Below are 25,656 nucleotides of genomic sequence, written 5' to 3'. Positions count from 1 at the left end.
TGAAGAGAAACCGGTCCAGGTGAACCAACAGGACGAAGAATATTTGTAGCTTCAATCCTGAGTTAAAGAAAGTTGGTCTCATTTATCACCTAACATCCAAAAATGAATTTTATATACATTTAAACAGCAGCAACAAACAATGATATTGTAGCCTAGACTTGTAATATCAGCATTTAGGAAACAAAGTAGGAGGCTTGCTGCTGTTTGAAGGCTGGCCTTAGTTACAGAGTGTTAGCCTGTCTCTAAAAACAACAACCGAGCAAACAGGTTGACAAGCAATTACAGAAACTGGGTAGAAAATGTCTTGCATTTTATTGTGATAAGTAAACTATATCTTAGATAAAGAGAAGGTAGCACATTTACACTATTTCCTATGAAACTGGATGTGGTAGCATCAGATAAAATCCCCGTGATTTGGATGAACTCATTGCTACTCTGGGTTATATAGAATGTAGGAAGCCAACGTGGGGTACACATTTATCTTTTACATATTTAAATACTGCATACGTAACACTTTCAGTTTTATTCTAAATGTATTTTCCTAAATGTGTGTGTGTGTGTGTGTGTGTGTGTGTGTGTGTGTGCACCATGTGCATGTCTGGTGCTGAAAAAGGCAAGAAGAGAGTATCAGATCCTCTGAAACTGAAGCTGTACCAGTTGTAAGCCTCCTTGTTGATGCAAGAAATGGAATCTGTCCTCTGCAGGAGCATCAAATGCTCTTAACAACTGAGCCATCTCTCCAGCATCAAATTCTCTTTTTAAAACAATAATTAAAATACAGTATCTATCAGTCTTAATCTCATTTATTTAAATGTTAATTTTGAGTGTTGATAGAATTCAGAAATTTTGTTAATTACTTAGGAATGTACCAGTTACATTTATTTCTTTTTTCATCATCAAGGGAGAAAGATGTTGTCTATAAAGACATCCTTATGCACTTCGTTCCCCTTATAAATCCCATGTTATTCTCTGTGATTTCTCTAACATTTCTGCCTTCAAGGATAAATGAAAGAGAAGCTGAAGCCTGTGGGTAAACACCAGACATATCTTCAGGGCTTCCATGTCTCCCCAGCTGATTCTTACTCAGAAACTGACTGTAAAGCATCTTCTTCTCCATCGTCTGGTTCACCACAGAGACCTCACTCTCAGTGAAGTCCGCTTTCAACTTTAGCCTCAAAATCATGCAAAATGATTTAAAATGAAATATTTCTTATTAATTATAATTCTAATAATCATCAGCCAGTTGCAGAGAGTCCTTGCCAAATGCTTGTTTCTGTCCTGACTCTTCTGCCTCTGTTTCTATTTTCTCACCTCTGGAAGCTATTAGGTGGGCTTGGGCTTGGTCCTATTATTACTCATGTTTCTACTCAATCTTTGGTCTCAGAGCTACCCAAGGATCTTGGGAAGAAAGAAACTCATCTTTACTGTCACAGACGTACTATTTCCTTAAGAGGCTTAGAAGATCTGAGTTGTTCAGATGACAAGCCATTTAGGGTGGCACACCCTATCCTTGAAAGCAGTGGGGCTGGTCCAGATATCTTGGTCAGCACTCTGATTGCTGTCCCAGCACTGTCTGGCACAGATTCCCCAGACTCATATCTAGATCAGGGTCCCGATGGCCTCTGTAGACTCTCTCTGCTGAGCTTCGTTCACACCCTGGTGACCCTGCTGCCAGGTACATGCAGCAATTTCCTCATAAGAAAGGCAAACTAGATTGAAGGGAGGTATGGTACAGTTAAGGACGTGAGCTGCCAAGATTGAGTAAATCTTGCCTGATGATATTTGGGCTGGTTAGATTTTATGATAAATTTATGAATTAGAAAATATGTACCGTTTTCTAACAAATTGTTATGTTTCACTCAGATGCCAAAATATTGTGTGAAATGGAAACAGACAAGGAAAGTAAAGATTAGCTAATCAACCAAAAGTATGATCTGAAGGAAGAAGATAATGTGGTGAAAGTCAAAGGCAATGGACTCAGATGTTAAAAAGAAAAAGTTAAAAACTAAAATCTACAGGAAATTAAAGACAACATACGCAAAAACTGTGACAGATGCCAAAGCTTCACTGTCACCAGGTATTGAGACTCACACCCATAACCCCTGGGTACAAGAGACTGGGTGGAAAATTTACAGATATGAGGCTAGCTTCAACTGCAGAGTAAGCTCGCACCCTCCCAACCTTACCCACAAAAACTGGCTCACTGGAAGGAGCGGAGGACAAAGAAGAAGAAAAAGATCCCAAACTTGATTGAATGAGTGGTTTAGAAAAGAGCTGCGGAAGCCTTTCTGACATAATTTATAAGGAAGTTTTTGTTTTTGTTGTGTTGTTTTGTTTTGTTAATTAAGGGGAATGGAGAGAAGGCTCTGATCTTGGAGAGGAACCAACCACTAATGTCCAGCAACTGACAATTACTTGTAACTTCAGCCCCACGGTATTGAACAGCTATGACCTCTGCAAGCATGGGCAGTCATACACATAACATATATATACATATATGTATGTATGTATATATATATAAATATATATATATAGAAAGAGAGAGAGAGAGAAAATGATAGAATTAAAAATAAATCTTTAAAACACATTAATAATGGAAATAACCGCTATAAAGAGAGAAATCCCGAAGTCACAGATGCTGATGAAAAGCCATTCCTATGCAATGTAAAGTGGATCTCCCTATAGTTTTCTCACAAACCACATTTTGTGGAATTTTCCCGTGTCTAATTAATTTTGCTTGTGTGATAATGGTCTATTTTACACAATCAGCAATCAAACTAATGTGACAAGTAAGAACCCCATGTCCACTGCAGGGATCCCCGACCTCCATCTTCCAGCTGTGTAACTTAAAATGTTTTTTAGTAGGGTGACCTTTTATAGTTAAATCTCCAGAAGAAAACAGTTTCTGCAGGCAACATCACTGAGCCTTCTGCTTTTGAGTGCAGCTGAAAATCCATGAGGAAAACTAGGGAGTTGTTTAAGCCCTTCCCTCCCAGCACTGCTCCACAGGAAGCTTGTAGGACAGATTCAGGGCATGAGGCCCACGCTGATACTGCATGCAGATCCTTCCATATGGGCCTATGTACCTCAGTTGGGACAATCCTCTTTAATTCTCTCTTTTTTTATTGAGAATTCATACGCTTCTTGTATTTACATCATTTCTCTGGCTGCTTTTCCCCCACAACTCCTTCTTTGACCTGCCCACAACTCTTTCCAATGTCTATGGCCTCCCTTTTTTTTAAAAACTATTATTGCTACATATTTATAAATACACCGTGTCGGTCTTCTTGGGGTGGAACCTTGTGAGATTTTCCCACCCATTTTGGCATTGTCATTTCGTAGGTCTTTTTTAGCCAACTCTGTTGTTTAGATTTCCTAGGTGTAGCTTCCCTTTCCTGTAGAGGAGATGTAGTCTGTCCACAGACATCTGTCTCCTCTAGCTTATACAGTCTGTCACGCTCAGACCTCTTCATCTGTGTTCAGTGCTTTAGAAATGGGAGTTGTGTTATAAATGTCTCATTTCGGCTGAATAGCATGATTCTTTTGACCAGTGTGGCTTTCTGTAATAGGTCTCTCCTGTAACAAGACGCTTCTTGGATGAGGGTTGAAAGAGAGTGACTTACACCTTTCTGTGGGTATAAGGATAAGTATTTAGAATGTGTTCAGAAATTACTCTGTTTTAAGGAAGTGCCGGAAATAGAGTCTACTCTATAGTCCTTGGCCTTATCAGACGTAGGTTGTATCCTTTTCAGACACTTTAACGTGATGTGTATGAATTAGCTGAGAATTAAAGAAGCTTTTTTCCACAACGCTGGTTTCAGGATTGAAAGAACTTCACTTTTTAAATACAGAAAAAGTGAAACGCATTGCCAAAGAAAATAGAGACTATTAAAGGTCCCTTCTGTTCATAGTCAGTTATGTGAGTTTTATCAGGTGTTCCTATCCTCTGTGTGTGTGTGTGTGTGTGTGTCTGTGTCTGTGTCTGTGTGTAGGCAGGAAGAAAGGTAGAAGCGCGCACATACACACACACACACACACACACACACACACACACACACACACCGTAATGGACTTGATGGCTCATGTCTTTAATCTCAGTACTTCAGAGGCAGAGACAGGAGGGCAGGAGGATCGAAAGCTCAAAACCAACCTGAGCCACACAGTGACTGAGTGAGACCTGGTCTAAAAAAAGAAAGGAAAAAAAAAAAAAAACCACGGGGCAAACAGTACTGTAATTGCGATACTGGGTTGTGAGAGTGTGACAGGACCTGGAGTGTTTGTTCAGTCACGCAGTTACACCCACATTCATTGGGGCAATTGAATTTTCAGTGATAAATACACATGTGATAGCAGATACCACGCTCTAACTGTTCTCCTTTCAGTTATGGGAAAGGCAGCAAAGCTCCGTATGAGGAAGGAAAGAGGGAAGAGAGCGAGGACAGCAGGAGGAATGGGAGGAGGGAGGAGAAAGGGCAGTCGGGAAGGAAGAGGAAAAGAGGGGTAAGAAATGGAGAGGAAGAATGGAAGGAGAGAAGAGAAACAAGAAAAAATGAAAATGTATACCTTGGGTCATAAATACTGACCTTTGAAAGAGTTTAAGACTTTCACACAGACTGTAAATAAATTCAGTAAGAAAATGCGAGGGGCTAAACTGTTTCTCTGAAATGTACAGAAGAAATCAGAACTGAGCACTCGGCACACATTGCACCAGCTGCATCCTCGAGTTATTCCCAGCACACTACCCTCTCCAAAGAACAGAGCCCAACACAAAGATCGTTTTTATGACACTGCTTTATTTTAAAAATAGGAATGAATAAAAATAAGAAGGATAAAACAGAAGTACTTTCAGGTGCTCCTGTAATTTCCTGGGATTGGAACCTCTTACAGAGGCCTGAGCGTGGGAAATGCATTATCATGTTGGGACATACAGGAACCCAAGGAGAAGATGGCCTGTCACCTTCCCTGGGAATCGCCCTCTGCTTTAGTTCTCCAGTGACCTCTGCATAAGATCATTTTGTCTGCTTTTTCCCACTTTTCCCCATTTTTCCCATTTCTCCCCATTTTCCTCTTCCCCAAGAGTATGCAACCCCCAAGCCTCACTCTTAAACTTCCTGTTGGTCCCTTCCCTTGAAGCCTCAGATGTTTAGAGTTGTCATTATCATTTGGAAAATGAGTCCAAATATTTATCCTAGAGATTGCCTTACTGCAAAACATAACTGTGCACCTCAGCTGTTGAGTACATAATCCCCCACCCCAGAATGCTTTTCTTCACACACTTCTGTAGAAATACAAGTGTATACAAAAGGTTAAAACATCCCCTTCTACTGGGCACTGGTGGCTCTAGCCCTTAATCACAACACTTGGGAGGCAGAGGAAGAGGCAGACGCATTTCTGTGAGTTCGAGGTCAGATTGAGTTTCAGGACAAGCTCCCAAGCTATAAAGAAACCCAGTCAAAATAAATAAATAAATAAATAAATAACAAAAATAACAAACAAAAAAACACCAAAAAACAAAAACAAACAATCAAAAAGATAAAGAAGTCCCTTCCTCTCAGTTTAGCAAAACGGCACAGGGCAGCAGGGGGAAGTAGTTAGATTAGAGGCTGGTGTTGAGTGGTACAACTCCAGAGATGTTTTGGAAATAATATCAGTTGTTCATTAAGGGTGAAATGAATAGGGCAGAAATGGATGTGGAATCCTTTGAAATTAGAGTTATAGATGCTTGTGAACTTTCATGTGGCTGAAGGATCAAATCTGATTCTGCTGGGAAAGCCATGCTCCTAACCAGTGATCCACCTCTCTAGCCCTAAAATACTTATTTTATAATGATAACATTTACTTTTTAAAAAGTGGTTTGTGTTGCAAATGGAGTCTTTTTTCCTTTTTTTAAATTTTATTGATTTTTATTGAGCTCTACATTTTCTGTGCTCCCCTCCCCTTCAACCCTTTCCCAAGATCCCCATGCTCTCAGTTTACTCAGGAGATCTTGTTTTTTTCTACTTCCCATGTAGATTAGATCTATGTATATCCCTCTTAGGGTCCTCATTGTTGTCTAAGTTCTCTGGGATTGTGATTTGTGGGCTGGTTTTCTTTGTGTTTTGTTTAAAAACCACTTATGAGTGAGTATGTGTGATAATTGTTTTTCTGGGTCTGGGTTACGTCACTCAAAATGATGTTTTCTTGTTCCATCCATTTGCCTGCAAAATTCAAGATGTCGTTATTTTTTTCCACTGTGTAGTACTCCATTGTGTAAATGTACCACATTTCCTTTATCCATTCATTGGTCAAGGGGCATTTAGGTTGTTTCTGGGTTCAGGCTACGACAAACTACTACAAAGCTACAGTACTAAACAGCCTGGTATTGGCATAAGAGCAGACAGGTGAACCAATGGAACCAAATCTAAGACCTGGATATTAATGCACACACCTTCGAACACCTGATTTTTGACAAAGAAGCAAAAGATATCAAATGGAGAAAAGAAAGCATGTTTAACAAATAATGCTGGAAAAAATTGGATGTCAACATGTAGAAGAATGAAAATAGTCCCATATCTATCACCATGTACAAAACTCAAGGCCAAATGGAACAAAGACCTCAACATAAAGCCAGCCACACTGAATCTCATAGAAGAGAAAGTGGGAAGTACACTTGAATGCATTGGCACAGGAGACCACTTCCTTATTATAACCCCAGTAACACAGACACTGAGAGAAACAATTAATACATGGGACTTCCTGAAACGAAAAAGCTTCTGTAAAGCAAAGGATATGGTCAACAAGACAAAATGACAGCCTACAGAATGGGGAAAGATCTTCACCAACCCCACATCAGACAGAGGTCTGATTTCCAAAATATATAAAGAACTCAAGAATTTGGTCATCAAAAGAAAACATAATCCAATAAAATAAAATGAAGTACAGACCTAAACAGTGAACTCTCAACAGAGGAATCTAAAATGGCTGAAAGACACTTAAGGAAATGCTCAACATCCTTAGTCTTCAGAGAAATGCAAATCAAAACAACTCTGAGATTCCATCACACACCTGTAAGAATAGCCAAAATCAAAAACAATGATGACAACTTAGATGACATCCTAGAGAGGTTGTGGGGAAAAGGGAACACTTCTGCATTGTTGGTGGGAATCCAAACTGGTACAGCCCCTTTGGATTTCAGTGTGGCGATTTCTCAGAAAATTAGGAAACAATCTTCCTCAAAATCAGTAACACCACTTTTGGGTATATATAAAAAGGGTATATATATAAAAAGGATGCTCAGTCGTGCCATAAGGACATGTGATAGCATTTACTTTATAATGACAAAAATTTGATTAAAAAAATCAACCAACTGTAACATGAAATTCATGCATTTTACGTATATACAAGGTATATCTCAAACATATGCACAAGAGAGCCTTAAAAAGATACACTATTTCTCATGAATACTATGCTAGTCAGACTAAGCTAGCAATCTTCTCTGCTTCCTATGGAGAAAGACATGACTGGACGGACATACAATAATTTCAAATTTTTTACTAAATCTCACCAACAATTACTCCCAAATGCATGCTAATGAAGGTCTTTAAAGGACACTCTTATCTCTATATTTAAATCTTAATCTTCAGATTCATGGGTGTGTAGAGTTGTGAAACTTTATTAAGCTTCATGCTTATAGCTTTTCTGTATCTATATTATGCTCAATAAAGAGTTTGAAATATTAATCTATTGTGAGGCTGTATCTTAAGGAAATGTCTCGATCATCTGGTGGCAGCCCACGTGAGACGTCTTCTGTTAATATTTCCCATTGTGTTGTCTGTGTCACTGTGGGTTAATTCCACAGAAATACCTTCTAACTATCTATTGCTCACTACTAAACTCCAGAATATTAGAATAGTTAGTTTAGCACATATCTAAGAGTATTTCCCATGCATGACTGGGAAAAGAAAAATTATTTAAATAATTCAAAATAGTTTCAGAAGAATTCTGTGGACAACACTACTTGGATTTCTTGATTCTATCAGATTGAGCTTTATGCATGGTGGACAAAGAGTTAGGAGAAGAAATGAAGTCCCAGTGACTTGAGGATGTGACTGTCCCTTTGCAGCATCACACGGAGCTGTAACTCAGAACACTGTCTGATGGCAAAGGCTCTCTTCTTTAACGATACCAAGGTCAGCAAATGCCAGGGGACATGTTTGAATCACACACACTTGCAATAATTTTCCTTTACACTAACATCTGAATCATCAATCAACCAAAATTTACAAGATATATTAGGAAAACCATCAAGTCACATCCCCGGCTGTCATAAAGGAATGATTTTGACCCTCAACTTCTATGAAGGGGGAATCGGATAATAAGGAGCTCTTTTGACAACTGGTGGAGGTACCACACTGCACGTGAGGATGAGGATATGTATATGTGTGTGGCCCTCTGGATGCTAGAAGCTGATATCTGGTATTTTCTTCTTCCACGCTCCACTATATTTGTTAAGGCAGGATCCTCACTGAATATGCATTATGCTGATTAGACTAGGCTGGCAGACTGGTGAGACCATGGGATCTTCCTGTTTCTGCTCCCATGACAGACATGCTACCATGCCTTCTATGTTGTATTGGGGATCTGAACTCAGGTCTTTAATCTTCGAACGCTGCACCATACTGACAGAGTCATCTCTCAGCCCATGCAGTGGATATTAGTACAGAAGATTTCATCTAATATTTATTTCTTGTGTTTTCATGTGTTCCCAGATCTCTGAAATCACTGTAGTTTACCAAGTGATCCACAATAATATTCAAACGAAAATTGTCAAGTAAAACATAGTGTCAAATTAATGTTACAGATGAAGAGTATAAATTTATCTCTGATCAGAGTTTTCAAATGACCCAAACTTCTGGTACCAGAATGGTCTTTTAGAGCATTCAATATAAGTAAATTGTTCTCTAAGTCAGAGCAATTACTGCTATTAGCTAAAGATTATAGTAAACATCATCCAAACAGTCACTATTATTTTTTACACCTAGAGTATGTAATCATTAAAGTTAAATTCTGATGGTGCTTTTGAAGATCTTTTTATTATTATTATTTCTTCTTTCTATGCATATGTTTGTTCGTGGGATTGAGTTTATGTGCACTGTGTGTGTAAGGACTCAAAGCTGGCACAAAGAGAATACTTTATTTCCTGGAGCTGGGAGTACAGGCAGCTGTGAGCTGCTGTGTGCGTGCTGGGAACGACACCACGGTCTTCTGCAAGAGCAGTACCCATTCAAAATTGCAAAGTCCTTTCTCCAGACTATAAATATTTTAAATGTATTTTGTTTCTATTACATTCTAAAGTATCTACTTCTTTCAGTATCAATTTTTAAATTAATATTGTCACACTAGTCACAATTTTGTTGTTTGTTTTTGCGTTCACATCCTGACCAAAGTTTCCCCTTCCTCCTCTCCTTCCAGTCCCCTCTCACTTCCCTTCTTATCCCTCCCACCTCTGTTTCTCTTCAGAGAAGGACAGGCCTCCCAAAGACTTCAGGCAGCCATGATATATCAAGTTACAGTGAGAACTAAGCACCCCCTCTTCTATTAAAGCAAAACAAGGCCCCCGCCCACAAGGAGACAACAGAGTCAAAGACAGCCTCTGTTCCCACTTTTTGGAGTCCACAAGAAGACCAAGTTACACAACTGTAATAAATAAGGCAAAGACCAAGGCCAGTCCCATGCAGGCTCTGTGAGACCCTCTGAGGCCAGGTTAGTATAGTCTCTGGGTTTTCTCATGGTACCCTTGAACCACTGGCTTTTACAATTCTTTCTCCTCCTCTTGTGCAGGATGCCTCAAGCTCCTCCTAATGTGTGGCTGTGGGTTTGCATCTTTTTCCCAGTTGCTGGGTGAAGCCTCTCTAATGACTTTTCCACTAAGCACCAATCATGTTTGTCTTTCTGGGTCTGGGTTCCCTCACTCAGGATGACCTTTTCTAGTTCCATTCATTTGCCAGCAAATTTCATAATGTCACTGTTTTTAACAGCTGAATAATGCTCCATAATGTAAATGTACCACATTTTCTTCCTCCATCCTTTGACTGAGGAACACCTAGGTTATTTCCAGTTCTGACTATCACAAATAAAGTTGCTATGGACATAGGTGAGTAACTGTCTTTGTAGCATGATGGAACATAATTTGGGTATATGCCCAGTAGTGATATAGCTGGGTCTTAAGGTAGATGGATTCCCATATTCTCTTTTTCTCTTTTTTCTTCCTTGATATGTTGGGAACAAAACTTAGGGCCTCAGGCACTCAAGGCAAGTTCTCTACCACTTGGCTGTAGACCGGCCCCCATGGGCATTCTGTTATTGATTAACTAGAGACACTAAGCTGGATATATATATATATATATATGTGTGTGTGTGTGTGTGTGTGTGTGTGTGTGTGTGTGTGTGTGCGTATATATAATCTAAGAAAGCTTAAATATTTCTTCAATGGGCTTATTTTGCTCTGTTAGTCTCCAAATATGTTTTAGGCAGTAGGTTTACTTTCTGTTAGCATGTCAATCTTCATTTAAGAATATCTAAAGATAGGGTTGAGTCTGATGTTGCAAGTTTGTAATCGAAGCACTCAGGAAGCTGACATATGAAGGTCATGAGTTCCAGGCTAGCCTGCATTTCATAGCAAGATCTCATCTCCAAATAGAAAATAAGAGCAAAGCACAAACATTATAACACTAATTTTTTAAAAAAGCAAAATTTTTAAATTAAATTTTAAAGCAAAGAATATAGCTTAGTGGAAGAGCACCTGCTTAGAATATGTGAAATCAGAATCTGACCCGCAGTACTGAAAACAAAAAAAGTTTTTCCCCCTTCTCCTTCTGGGTGATAAGACCACAGAAATGGAGACTATGTCAAAGGTAGTTAAGAATCTATGTAGATAGATGGGTAAATAGAAGTAAGTTGTATCTATCTATGATTCCTAATATATGAATATTATATACCCTATACTGTCACATAAATATATACACATATATGCAATACCTGTGTACACATACCATCTTCCTATAGACCCACAAATTGTCAGCTCAGATAAAATTGTTGTGCTTACACTCAGAGCCAGACGTCACCCTACATTATCACGTAAAGGTGCATTATACATTAGGTACTGCGTAAAGGCTTGTCATTGTTCTGGTCAAACAACAACCGTCTTTTTTCCCTTATTGTCCACCTAAGTTAGGGGACTCTGTCCTTAAATTCTATTACAGAATCTACCAGAAGATGGCAAACAATTCCTACAGATGTCTTCTTTGCAGAGTAAGAGCAAAGGAAAAATAGAATAGAGACAAATCAGTTGCCCATTCAGAAACAATTTGGAAGTCGTAATGAAGTGTCCACCGCGACAGTTGAAACACCAGCTTTATTAGGCTGTGACTTCGAAAGGAGGTCAAAGGGAATGATATTGTAGCAATCAAGACACATGCTTCCTTGTAGGAATTAGAAGGAATGAGAATGAGTAGGTTTGTTAATTATTTTCTCTGATTAGGTTACCTATTTCACCGCATGTGCATTTAAATATTAATCAGAGATTCACTTTAGCGCAGTATTATTCAAAAGGATGAAAGGAGGGAAGAGTTCAAGCCTGAGATAAACAACTCCTCACAATAGAGGAGCAGGGTTTCTGCTCTTGAGATCTACTGACAAAGCCCCTAGAGCAAGGAGGCTACTTTGCTTTTATTATCTTGAAAGGTGAATTTATATTTTTATCAAATTTGTACGTTAGCTGAACTTTCAAAGCCAGATTTTTAAACATTATGTCTTGAGAATTTCTTATATGAGAACTGCATTTCCAATTTCTACCCCACAGTCTTCCCCACTCCAAGTCCTCCTAAGCATCCTTCTCCTCCCTCTCAGCTCCATAGCCTGCTCCTCTTAATTATCAGACAAACCCAGATTCTTTCTTTTTAGCTTTTTAAATTTCACGTACCAAACTTGGTTTCCTCTCCCTCGCCTCCTCCTGCTTTCCCCACCTTCCCCCCACCCCAGGGCCCCATCCACTTCTCAGAGAGGGTAAGGTTTCCCATGGGGAGTCAACAAGGTCTGTCACATCTCCCTTAGGCAGTACCATTTAGGCTGAACAAGTCCATGAATGGACTCCAAAAAGCCAGTTCATGCACTAGAAATAAATCCTGGTCCCACTGCCATTGGCCCCACAGTCTGCTCCAGCCATACAGCTCTCCCTCACATTCAGGGGTCCTAGTTTGGTCCTATGCAGATTCCCCAGCTGTCAGTTCAGAGTCAGTGAGCTCCCACTAGCTCAGGTCAGCTGTTTCCCCATCATGGTCTTGACCCCTTTACTCATATTATTGCTCCTCCCTACCTACTACTGGATTCCAGGAGCTGGCCTAGTGCTTGCCTGTGGATCTCCACATCCACAGATCTCAGCTTCCATCACTTACTGGATGAAGGTTCTGTGATGACAATTGAGGTAGTCAACAATCAGATTACAGGGGAAGGCCAGTTCAGGCACCCTCTCTATTGCTTAGATTCTTAGCTGGGGTCGTCCTCATGGATTCCTGAGATTTTCCCTATTGCCGGGTTATTTTGCTAACTCCGTAATGACTCCCTCTATCAAGATATCTCTTTTCTTGCTTTCCCTCTCCAATATTCTCCCAACTCAATATTCCTGATCCCTCATGTTCTTCTCCCTCTTCCCTTCTCCCCTCCTCACTTCCCTCCCACCCTTCCACCCCCATCCCCATGCTCTCAATTTACTCAGGAGATCTTGTCTATTTCCCCTTCCCAGAGGAATAATGTATGTCTCTCTTAGGGTCTTCCTTGTTTCCTGGCCTCTCTGGGGTTGTGGACTACAGGCTGGTTGTCCTTTGCTTTGCATCTAATATCTACTTATGTGGTAAGTACATACCATGTTTGTCTTTCTGGGTCTGGGTTACCTCACTCAGGGTGTTTTTTTCTAGTTCCAAGAAAGAATTTCAGGCATTGAAGATATGATAGAGGAAATAGATTCATCAGTCAAAGAAAATATTAAACCAACAATTTTTTTACACAAAATATCCAAACCCAGATTCTTAAATGTCACCACACCTGCAAGGTTTGGGGACTGCCATATTTTTTCTGGGCTATACTTTATGCTATACTAAAAGATTGGTATGCAGCTATAGTATAAAGAATCTGTAATTCTCTCCATATATACAATATTATGTACATTGACATATTTATATAACCCTCTTAAAATGATACAGAGAATTATTTAAATGCAAAACATGTATTTTCATCAAGAGAAAAATAATCATTAAACTTACCAATTTTAAGACTTTAGTTTTGTCTCCAAGTACATTCTTGGGACAACATTTCCTAATAAAAATTTAATTAGAATGTGCTTTGTTATTTATTACAAACAGACAGCCAAGGGTCATTCCACTTCAGTCACTGAGTGGTAAGCAAAGTTAATTATTCAGAGCTTGTGTTTCTACAAAGCACTTAAACTCTTACTAGATAGTTAAAAGAATCAATCACATTCCTCTTCAACAGGAACAAAACCTCAAACTTTATTTAAAATGTGGAAAGAACGACTAACTACCTACCAAACATTCATGTCCCAGTATCAGGTAGCATTTTGCAGCTCCCATGAGATCTGCAATATGACTGTCTCTATCCCTTCCTAAGGTGAGAGCAGTTCAACTAAGGCTTTCAAAACAGAAAAGCAAAGCAGAGGTTGTTCAACATTTTGCTATAGCTTTGCTTTCATTTTGTTGTAGTGAATGGATGAAACTTCAAAAAGTTCTGGTTTTGAGATCTCTACTTTTTTATCCTTTGTAACTTCTTTTGTTGGAAAATGGTGAACTTGAGGTGGGAACATGCTACCCCATGGGAGAGCAGACACACTCAGACTCCTTTGCATGTTCTAAATGAGTACTGACATGCAAATCAGTAAGGCCACACAGTTAGGAGCTTTGAGATATCTTAAAGCAACATTGCAGCTTGTAGCTGGGGAAGCGCTGAGTGAAATGTCTTGTCAAAAGTCCACCCCATGTTTGCAGCAGCATTGAGCTTACAAATCAGTAACTACCTCAGATATTTCCTGCTAAAGCCAGCACCTGGCTTCAAAACCTAAAACATGTTCACAGAATGCCAACAAGGGAGAGAGAAAGCCTCTCCAAACCCAAAGAAACTAACCATAAAACCTTTCAAAAAAATAAATTTCTCAGTGGCAGTATAAAAGAAAACAGTATTGAGAGTGGAACACAATCCAGATTTTGGTAAAAGTTTCTTAATTATCTACATTACTGGATAGAACTAAAAAATCCCCATCTTCCATGTTTCTAATGATTATAGCTCACTATAAACCATAGAGTCATGCAGATGAGAGGCTCAAGCTCATTTTCTTCCTCTCAGAAATAACTAGAAGACCTGAGGGTTGCTTAGTCATAAGAAATAATTTAATTTGTAATAAAAACATCAAGGCCATAAAAAACAAATCAGCATAACAATTAATTTAGGTCACCAAGGTAATTTACTGTTATGTGTGTGACTATAAATTATCAAGCATCTGAGAACTAAAATGTGTCAAATTTCTAAGCTTACCTAAATGTTATATAAAAGCTAAAATTGAAATTCTTTGTTCCCTTTGGTGCTGACCTCATGGGCATTCAACAACTGGACAGATGTCGAAGTTATATAATATGAAAGGTCAAGAGAGGCATTATTCTTTCCTTGACCCCTACTTTTGTGCACAAGTTAGGTCCCAGGGGACAGTAAAATGCCTCTAAGAGTCTTTCAACTCTGACAAGTCACCCAGTGCTTGACCAAAAACCATGCAAAGTCTTCAGGCACTGGACTCTACTTAGTGAAGAGTCAGTAAGAGAAGCCTCAATAAGGAGGAAAAAGTCCTCAGGGTTTCCAAAGAATGTTACAAGATCAAGAAAGCCTGAACCCATCCCAGTAGATACCAGGACCATTAGAGAAAATACCTGAAGAAGCCAGGGAGCTTATTCGACACCCTTAAAAGTAATCCCTAAAGAACTTTAACCAACCTTAGTATGAAAAAGTTCATTTTTAACCTGCAAACACATGATCTTCAACACCTAACAGAAAAATGCCACAGAAGAGTGGAAGATCTAATGATAATGAGAAAAAGAACCAGACTGGACTTGAAAAGGAACAGAGCACTTGGCCAGCTATCACAGGCTCCTCCAAGAACATCAGCAGACATGCCGTGTAGAAATACTGACACATTACAAAGGCTCTAACACACTGTGGCCCGGTGACTAAGGGACAAAACGCTCTCATTCCGGTCCCATATGCTTTTCAAATTTATCTTTCATCCCTTCAAAAGTCTTATTATGTACACAAACTCCTGTCAAATTCCAGGACATTCTTAGTTAAATAAACCTGTCCAGATTAAAGCACCTTTCCTAAAATGTTCCAGATAAGAGCTGAGAGAACTCTACCAGGATCTGGAACTAACTCACACCCTGGGTAGCTTCCCCCCAAAAATGACCCCAAAGATAAGGACATCTATGGGGCCATGATTCAAAGCTACCACACTTTGACGTATGCACCTGATGGGCTCCTGACACTGGTTAGGCTTAGCCTTTAAAGCAGTCTGTTTCTCTGTCAAGATGGATCTATAGCCTGTAAATGGGAACCCAGTTCTATTTATCATCACTACTATTATGGCTGGTTGAGAAAATTCCCAATAATGTTTGATATGGTCTATTTATCCTCAAGACCAGCCGACAAGGCCTCTGCTTTTTACTCCTGTTTCCAGCGTGTATCACTTCATTCCTCCTATGAGTCTCAGTTCCCAGGGGATCTCCATGACATTGTGGGACAACTGGAGCACACTAATTTGTAGTGTTCAAATCTATCTTCTATTCCTTTCTCAAGATATTACTAACTCCAAGCTTTGACTGTTTCTTACGGTAGGAAAACCAAGGTAATAAATTGCACCATTCCTCCTATCTCCCCACTCCCTCATGACCTTTGGACCTTGGAAGTCTATTATAATCTTTCAATCCAATAATTTTGCAGCAATTGGTAATTGTGTCCTAGACAGATTTTGTGCTGCAACTGGCAATTACTGGATCTATCTGCTCACTTAATCTTATTTAGAGGAAAAATGCCTTTATTGGACATGATTCCTGGACCTAACTATACACAAAGGTTTTCTCAAGTTGAGGAAACTCCCTTGACTCCCTCATGTCATGTTCCTGGTTTATCTCCTTTTGTTTTGTTTTGTTTTTTTTCCATGATTTAATACCTACTTTTCTGGATTTTACTAAGAAAGTATTAGCTCTCAGTTCTCCCATGGGATGGACATAGGTCTATTTTTCTATCACACCTACTTCCGTGTAACTTAATCTGCCTTCACATTTATCGTCATTCTGAGGAGCCCATCCATTGTGACACATGACTGCCTCTTGGAATAGGTTCACCCATCATGAAGTAACCTCATAAAACCCCACAAAAAAATATGATCACTTCGGTTTCCTTCACTACTGGGGCCATATGAGGTAAAAACACCTCCCCTGAATCACCAACCTGTAGCATCTTGGAAAATTAGTTAGCTTTACATTGCCTCTTAGCAGAGCTAATTGAAGTCTTTGTTCTTATTAACAAAACCTTTTAGAATGCGTTTGGTAGCACATACCTATAATTCCAGCACTCTGGAAATAGAATCAAGAGGTTTTATGTGAGTTTGAAACTAGTTTGCTCTAGATAGTGAGTTCCAGTTAGCTAAGGCTACAGAGCTAATCTTGTCTCAAAGGGAAAAATAAAATTTCTTGTTATACAAATGTGAACCAATTCTAAACGACAGGGAACTGACTTTCATATTTATAATCCAGGGCACACCTCTAGAAACATAGTCAAGGACATGATCACCATTGAAGCGTGTCTGCGAGAGTTTTAACTTTAATTTTATTTGCCATTTTCTGAACTTGGACCTCTCTGCACATTATATTCGAAGTATGATTTCTAAGATCTGACTTCTCAACATAATAGTAAAGTTCATCACTTCCAGAATCCAAAAATTCCACTTCCAGTTGATGATCCATCAAGAGATTACAGATAGTTTCACCAGAAGAACATTTCGTCTACCAGGACCTTTCAGTCCAGCAGCAAACGTGTAACCTTTGCAAGGCACTGGCTTCCTCTCCTTAGTTAGCAAGGAATGTGCCTATGCACAGGTACTATAATCTTACCCAACAGGAAGTAGATCCAGAAGAATGAAATCTGTCTTTCCTAATAAGATTAAAGGGTCCATATTCCTTGAAGGGTAGAATTCAAAGGTGAGGTTTGGTAGGAGATACCAGGCAGAGAGAAAGAAAATAAAAAGCCATTTGCAGCTATTGAACCCAAAGCTCCTTGGGAAATCTGAATATCAATGTCTGCCTGCTTTGTCACAAAGGCATGGTCAGTGGTAAATAATACTCTTTCTAAGGTCCACAATGGGAGACTTTAATGCTAGGGATCCCCTTTGGGACATATGACTACCAGTATGTTGACAAGCACTGTTGCCCTTTAGAAGTGGCTTGATCAGTGGGAGACCCTTTTGGCATAGACAGCAGATGCTTTCCTAGTCTAGAAAATGCAAGGAAGTGCCTTAAAGGGGAAACTCAGTTTTGTAATCTAATGTCTTAGATTGTAACCAAAATCCTAAAGGTAAAGAGAAATCATACACAATAGGATATGAAGAGAAAATGTGCGGGATAACTAGCTATCCCCTTAATTAGATGTGCACCTAGATATGCCAAAGCCATTTTTCCAGGTAGTGGCTTGCCAACCTGCATGAAGGAGTCATCAGCCCAAGTTCTAAGCTTTAGAACTTATTTATCTTCCTCCTTTTTTCTCTTCCTCTTTCCAGCACCTGCCAAGATCTCCAGCTTTCTGCTGTGTTACCCAAACACACCATCTTTCATTGCCTTTCTGGCCATGGTAATCTGAATGTAATTGGCACCATAATATCAGGGAGTGGCACTATTAGAAGGTGTGGCTTTGATGGAGTGGGTGTGGCTTTATTGGAGGAAGTGTGTCACTATGAGGGTGGGCTTTGAGTTTCCTATGCTTAGGATACCACCCAGGGTTTCAGCTGACTTCCTGTTGCCTGTAAACAGTAGCACTCTCAGCTCCAGCACCACACCTGCCTGCACATAGCCATAAGGGTTGCGTGATCATGCTGTCTCTTCACAGCTACAGAAACCCAAACTAAGACACTGAGTCTGTTCTCAGAAGATTTTATCAAAGAGATCAGGAACATACAAGAAACCTATGATGACTGATATGTTCAAATGAGCTTTTGTGATTCCATAAATCACACTTCAAATTCCCCACTTTGCTTATAAGTAAAAAGCATTATTTTCCTTGGTAAAACAGCAACTAAATCTCACTAAACTAATTAATACCATCAGAAGTTCATAAATGCACATCTTAGGCAGAAAATTATAAATTAAAACCCAACATTGGAAAATGTTCAGTTTGTAATCATTGTAATAAACTCAAAATATAACTTAATGCCCTGAATATTCACTAATTTTTAAATGACATCTGTGAGAATATCATAGTTTGTAGATAATCAAAATAATTTATATAGTGATGATGGCAATATAATTTGCCTTTCTCAAAAATGTATGTGTGTGTATGTGTGTGTGTTTGTGTATGCGCATATGCAATGAATTTTAAAAACAGTCTCAACATTTGACACAGTAATCCCAGTTCTAAGAATGTATCTTTCTTAAGGTTTAATATCCATAACTATTCTTGGTACTTTAAAGACAGAAATACTGTTTATAACACAAAGGTTAAGATTGTATTTTTTACTTTCTTTCCTGATCATGCTCAGAATTTTATTGACTTTTAGGATTATGGATGCAATTTATATGCATGTATCCTGAAAACAGTCTATAGTGATTCCTAGGCCCTTAGATGACCCGGAACTTCCTGCTTACTGACTTTAAACCATTTCTCACCGTCAGCAAAGGATTATAGTTGTTACCATGCTATTTGTCATAGATGACCAACTGACACCCACAGGCACACCCAAGTTTCTCCTAAACGCTCAGCACTATTGCTGTAGGTGACTTGAATCCTCTCTCCTGCCTAAAAAACAAAACAAAAATTTCATAATTCAAAAAAGGAAGAGAGTTTTATAGGAGAGGCACTAATTCAGCTCAATCATCAAGCTTTGGTAAAGACTTGGAAAGTAACAAAGTACTTAATACATAATCACAATGATGATTATGATGGGCTTGTTTTCCAGAACCAGGGACAGGACTTGACTGGGACTGGCAGTCACTACTAGAATATCTTGGCAGTTTCTTTCCTAGAAATCTAAGAACATCACATCCTCAAAAATCTTAGGTGCTTATGTATCATAACACAGTAAAAATAATATATGCTATTGATTTAATGACCTCCCATGTCAAGCCTTATGCTACCTGACAACTTCTTTGGATTTTTGGCATTAACATATATGAAAGTAACCAGTACTTTTTATCTCTATTTTACAGAATTGAAAATATGACCTAGAAAGTTTAGCAGGTTGCCCAAGGTGTAGCATACAACAAAAACAAATATCCAGTGCCAAATTCTCTTGGCTAACATTTTCCTTTAATACAGAAACTCTCTTGAAATACTTACAAACCATGCATCTAAGACTCTGTAATGTTCTTTTTAGTGACATCATTTTGAAAAGCCTCATTGTTTTCCAGTTACGTATCTGTCTAGAGAGTATCTATATGTGTTTTATACTCTGTATGTATGTATGTGCTTTGTGCTTCTAAAGTATGAATAAATATTCAATCTGCATATTTGATTTGAATATATATTCAAAAAGTTTTCATATATTATTGAACAGTGAATTTTTTAATAGCCTTCTAATAGACAGTTGAATTTCTGCCAGAATTTCAATGTTGCATATGAAGTCATGGATAGCTCAAAGATATCCTCTCTGACAATGTGTGAGAGTGAGAAACAGAAGACTGAAGTTACAAGGTGCTGGCTTTATGTTTTCTTTTCCATGTAATACTGCTTTAAGGTGATTCAAATATGCATATACAAATATGCATATACATTAGTAAACAATAAGATATGCTAACAGTTTATTCATAATTGCACCAAGAAGGGCAGAATAATGAGATTGTTTCTTTTGGTATAGTATTTGCAAATGGCATCTCCAAATTTGTGAATTGTCTCAACCTCCTTGTGTCCCTGAGAGCATAGATGTTTATAATCCTATTGTTTTGATTTGTGGTTGCTGTTTTTGGTGTCCTTTGAATGTTCTGGGTTCTAGCTGCACTGTTGCCATCACTGATCATTTGGAGTTATTTTTACATGCTTTCAGGCAGGGGTTTAGTTTCATTCTAAATCATTCATTGCTTGCCATTTGCCAGGCTTCCTAACATGGATTTTGGAAAATTATAATTTCCATATTTAGTTACAGAGAGTTTTTAACTTATCAAAATTAATTAACTATAAATGACTGGATTCTAGCCCTTCCCATTTATCTATGTATCTATTTTTATCATGGTACTGTATACCTAATTATTTACTGTTTCATTGTTACTGTATAGAGATGCAAATGATTTTATATGAACTTTGAATCCTACAACCTGTTGAACATATTTTTCAGTTTTCATAACTGTGACTTTTTAAAATAATTTCCCAATATAAAAACACTATATATTATTATTAGAAATGGAAATAATTTTATTTCTTTCTTTGCAAATGAATTTTCTTTTTTTTCTTTATGTGCTGTCTAGGACTGCCAGAAATATGTGAAATTGACGTTATAAATGCAGTCATCTTTATCTTTTCCTAGTCTTTGGGAAAGACTTCCAGTCTTCATCTTTAATATGATTTAGATAGATGTTTTCTAATAGGCAAGCTTTAGCTGGTTGAACATCTATGCCTAGCTGACAAATTATTTATCATGAAAATGTGCCATATTTTGTTATACTTTGCCAAATGTGTGCATGTGTCTGTGTGTCTGTGTGTGCTCAGCTTTATTCTTTCAGTAGACATTGCTTTTTTCTTGTTTTGTTATTTGTGTGAAAAAATTCCTACTTGGTTATACTGCATAATCCTTTTTCATTTGCTTGATATGTGATTGTTGTTATGGTTTTAAAATATTGTCTCACTGAATAGCCTTGGATGATCAGAAATTTGCTATACAATCTGAGGCTGGCCTCAAATGCACAGCAGTCACCCTGCCTCTGGCTTCTGAGTTCAGGGATTAAAGATGTTAACCACTACAATAGGTCACAATCCTTGCTTACATTACATTTGAATCACTGGTGTTTTGTTAAGGGCTTTGCACCTGTCTGTGATTTCATTGATTTCTGACATTATTACCTAGTTTGAGGATCAGAACAATGCACCACAGAATGGGTTAAAGGGCACCCTTTCCTTTCTGTGTTCCTAAGTATCTCAAAGGATGGCGCATCTTCGAAAGCTTCCTATGACTCTTCAGTGACTTTAAAATCCAACGCTTCTCATGATGAGAATTTTTGAGTTACTATTGAATCATTTTATTTACTGTGTATCTACTCTGATTTTGAGAACAGATGCCCTAAGTCCATTTAAATAATGTGTGTCTTAAAATTTTTCTAAGTCTTCTAGGAATGATTCCAAAATAATAATTCTATAATATATTCAACATAAACTAACAAAAGTTTGGTATAACCAGATTTCCAAAAGTGACCAGAAAAAAACAAAACAAAAACTTCAGGAAGGAAAATAAAACAAAGAAACAAAAAGCCAAAATAACAATTATGATAAAATATTTTCTGCAACCAGTTGATAATAATTTCTTCTCCCCAGAAGTTATACAAAGAATGTTAATATTTTTCTCAGGGAGACATTTATCACTTTTATTTCTGTGATTTATACCTATGTTAATTTCTCTATGGTGAAATCCTTTCCTTGGGTATACTGCATCCACCAGTTAGCACTTCTTCCCACAAATAGCCAGTGAGATTTCCTTGGCCTAGTGAGCTTAGACATGCTTTGATGACATAAGAACATGCTTGCTTTTCTGCAACTATAGATCCTGGATGTAAAGCATAATTTCAGCAACCACAGTTGATTATCAGCAGAGGAGTTGAGAAGGTTGGGCTGGGATAGATAGACAGAGGAATTTTTTCTAGACATAAGGAAAAGTAAAATATGTCACTTGCCATAAACTAGATACAAGTAGAGATAATAATATTAAGCAAATTAATACAGGCTAAAAATGGAATATTTATGTATATATATATGTGTGTGTATATATATGCATACATACATATACGTATATACATATGCATACATGGACAATGACATGAAAATAGAAGCACAACTGTGTAACAGAATAAAGCGGACTAACTTGAAGGCTGGGGAATAAAAAAGGAGAAGATAGCATAGAATGAGATGATATGCTCAAAGCATATATTTTCTTGAAAATGGTCAAATATCAGCAATTTAACTAAATAAATGATATTCAAGAATTTGGAACTGTTCTGCTAAGCTAGAAATGTAGCTTCATGGTAAGAGGCTAGTCTAGCAGTCACAGGCCTAAGTTTCTATCTTGATCACCTTGCAGGTGAGTACACACACATATACATGCACACAAATACACACACACAAACTCACACACATACATATATACATACCTCTAAACACACACACACACACACACACACACACTCACACACACACACACACACAAAGGCAACCATTTTGAAAGACCTTTGGATAGCTTTATTGACCATTCGAATACAAAGTGATAAGATAATTTTGATTTTGTTGACTTTGATTTCCCCTAAAACTACAATTTACAGAGTCACGAAAGTTTATCCAGGTTATCGGAAGCACAGCACAACCATGCTTATTTACAGATATTTCCATAAACAAGGAGGGATTAAAATTACTCTATTACAGCTAAGAAGGGACTTGGGTCACTCCATTACAGCTAAGAGGGGATTTTCATCACTCCATCACAGCAAAACTTGTTTTATGATTCTGGTGACTTTTGTTTTCTGATTGGAGCAACAATTAGAGTGTGGACTTTTTTTATTTTTTGAGTGCGGGCTTTTGTGAAATGAAAACATCAATGTTTTACGAGCTATCGCATGACATGAATTGCAGGTGTTTGAACTTTGCAGAAGGATCTTCTCTTTTATTAGGTTAAATAGGAAAGATGCAGAGTTCAAGATACATTCTAATACTAGAGAACAAATTCCCTCATGTTATAAGTTAGAAAATATTGAATTGGAGATATAGTTTGGAGGTAGAGAGCTTGCATAAAGTACACAAAGCCAGGAGATCATCCCTAGTATTGAAAACAGATGTGTTTGTGTGTGTGTGTGTGTGAGAGAGAGAGAGAGAGAGAGAGAGAGAGAGAGAGAGAGAGAGAGAGAGAGAGAATATGAGAGAGAAAGAATATGAGAGAATATAACTACCAGGTCATAAATGCCCAGTGAACCACTGCAACTGACACATGGAAAACATTTATATGAGGAATTATGCATTGAGAGCCACAGCAAACACAAAGATAAGAATAAAAAAATAGTCCAAGCATTAGGAAGTTTATAAACATGGGCTGAGTTGGCAATAATTTAAAATGTCTAGACATATTCAAGATGTCTAGACATATTCAAGAGGTCAACAGAGCTCTGCCAGTAGATGTCAGGTAAGCTGAATGGCAAGAAAGGAATAAAGAGCTAGGAGTGAACGGAATGGTGCTTGGAAGTTTATTAGTACCCTTCAAGAAGTATATTACAGAGCCAAGAATCCTGGTTTTGGCCTGTAATAGCAGCTTCAGGAGGCTGAGGCACAAGCTCTGGTGCAAAGTACACATCACAGCAAATACACATAGCAAGACTCTGTCCTCAGAAACCAAAGAAAGAGAAGCTCATTTTACAATAGATTTTGCTTTATTTTTGTAGCCTCCAAAAATGTTCATACTATTTAAAATATCAGCTGAGGAGATGGTTCAACAGTGGGCCCAGTTTGCTCTTCCAGAGCACCTAGGTTTGATTCCAAGCACCCATATGAAGGCCCCCGCTGGCCTTCGCATGGTGCACAGACATACATGCAGGCAAAATATCTAGACAAACAAAGGTAAATAAAACTGGATTAAAATATTAAATTATTATTGAAGAAGTAAGAGACCTTAGATACTAGTTTCGGTATTATGTTCTTTCTCTCATAGGTCTTTAAATGACTATCAGAAATACAGCTTTACAGACATATAGTTCACAAAAGCCAAAGATTTTGTTGGAAAGGAATAAAATATGTGACTGGTACTTAACAAGGCAGATACATTATTGAAATATTGATATTGTTTTCCTTTTCCAATAGGATGGTAGTTATTTATAATTATTGCATTATCTCTCTTGACACAATACATTTACTGAGTGGTAAATTTTATATGACAAATTGAAAATGTACTGATTTTTGTACATTGACAAATTTACAGCGGTTCCGGACAAGACTATTAAACACCGGCATCTCGGGAGTTTATATGCATTGAGAATTCTGAGCACTGTGACAACGCTGAGGAAATGCTGACCCCACTACCTGACAGCTTTTTGTCATACCTTCCTCTCGTCCTTAGCAGCTGCGTACAAAATGACAAAGGTGAACGCAAACGCACGAATGTTTTCTACATGTGGATTGTAGACCTATTACAGCCACACAGAAGCTACCCACATGGAAACAGACACACCTCTGCTGTGATGTCCAATGACAGGGCATGGCGAGAGGGGTAGGGAGGCTTTATTTGATCATTTGATATTAAAATCTTAAAAGTATGACGCATAAATCAATTACAAACGCACTAGTGGAATAAGCAAGACATTCACTTTTGCCCCGAACTCTGTCATTTTTTTTCTCTTCTATAATCATGATTTTCTGGCTGCACTTTTGATTACTTAATGAGATAAATGGTTTACTATTGGCATAAATTACTCCTCGATGGAAACTAAACCGAAAAACCTAGACAGATCCTTAAACCCCAAAATGTTACTTTGCGTAGGGCTGGCAGGCCATAATTTAAATCAATTTAAGTTTAAATGACTATTGTTACCTCCTAAAAACAGATATTTATTATTAAATCAAAATATATTTTTCACTATTTTGCATTTTAATACATGTTTCTGTATATGCTGAGTTGGGAGAAGTATATGAAACTGAGGATTTAAAAGATGACACTTCAACATTATTCATTCATTAAAAAGAGAAATAATGACCACGTATGTTTGAAGCACTAGTCTCGGCAATAATTTCAAGGGTTAATAAAGCACACCGCCTGCACTTGACAGGAAAGTTTCTGAGTGCATATGGCTCATAGTCTTTTAATGTGCAGTTTTTATTTGCTATGCTTAATGAAAACAAATTGATCTCTGCTCAGGAGCTGCATTCTCAATGGGCACAAATTAAAGCCCAATTTGTGCACCTATAATGAAAGACCCTGTTGGTGTATGTCATGTCCTTTCCTGTAATGCAAACCCATCTACTTCATGAGTTTTCCTTTCTATATTTTGAACACCATAAGGGAACTAAAGGGTGACTGCTTTCTCTCCTGTTTCGTAAGCAACATTTTAAATATTTTATTTTATTACATTTATGGGTGATTTGCTTGTATGAGTATCTATGTACCACAGACATGTCCAGCGCCCATGG

The 25,656-nt window shown here is 38.0% G+C and overlaps 1 protein-coding gene and 1 long non-coding RNA gene across 2 annotated transcripts in view; one reads left to right on the top strand and one right to left on the bottom strand.

The window, feature by feature from the left end:
- Positions 1–25,656, bottom strand: part of Hnf4g (hepatocyte nuclear factor 4 gamma) — a 141,304-nt gene that overhangs the window by 37,593 nt on the left and 78,055 nt on the right. The gene's annotated exons all lie outside the window — the stretch shown is intronic.
- LOC146891490 (uncharacterized) lies at positions 12,801–25,108 on the top strand. Its single transcript, XR_014997468.2, has 2 exons — positions 12,801–12,886; positions 24,452–25,108. It is a non-coding gene; the product is annotated as an uncharacterized LOC146891490 (long non-coding RNA).

Source organism: Myodes glareolus, chromosome 16 (genome assembly GCF_982192425.1).
Source record: "Myodes glareolus chromosome 16, mMyoGla1.1, whole genome shotgun sequence".
NCBI classification, from domain to species: Eukaryota; Metazoa; Chordata; class Mammalia; order Rodentia; family Cricetidae; genus Myodes; species Myodes glareolus.
The sequence above is the reverse complement of the archived record's forward strand: the minus strand, read 5'-3'. Positions and strand labels throughout refer to the sequence as shown.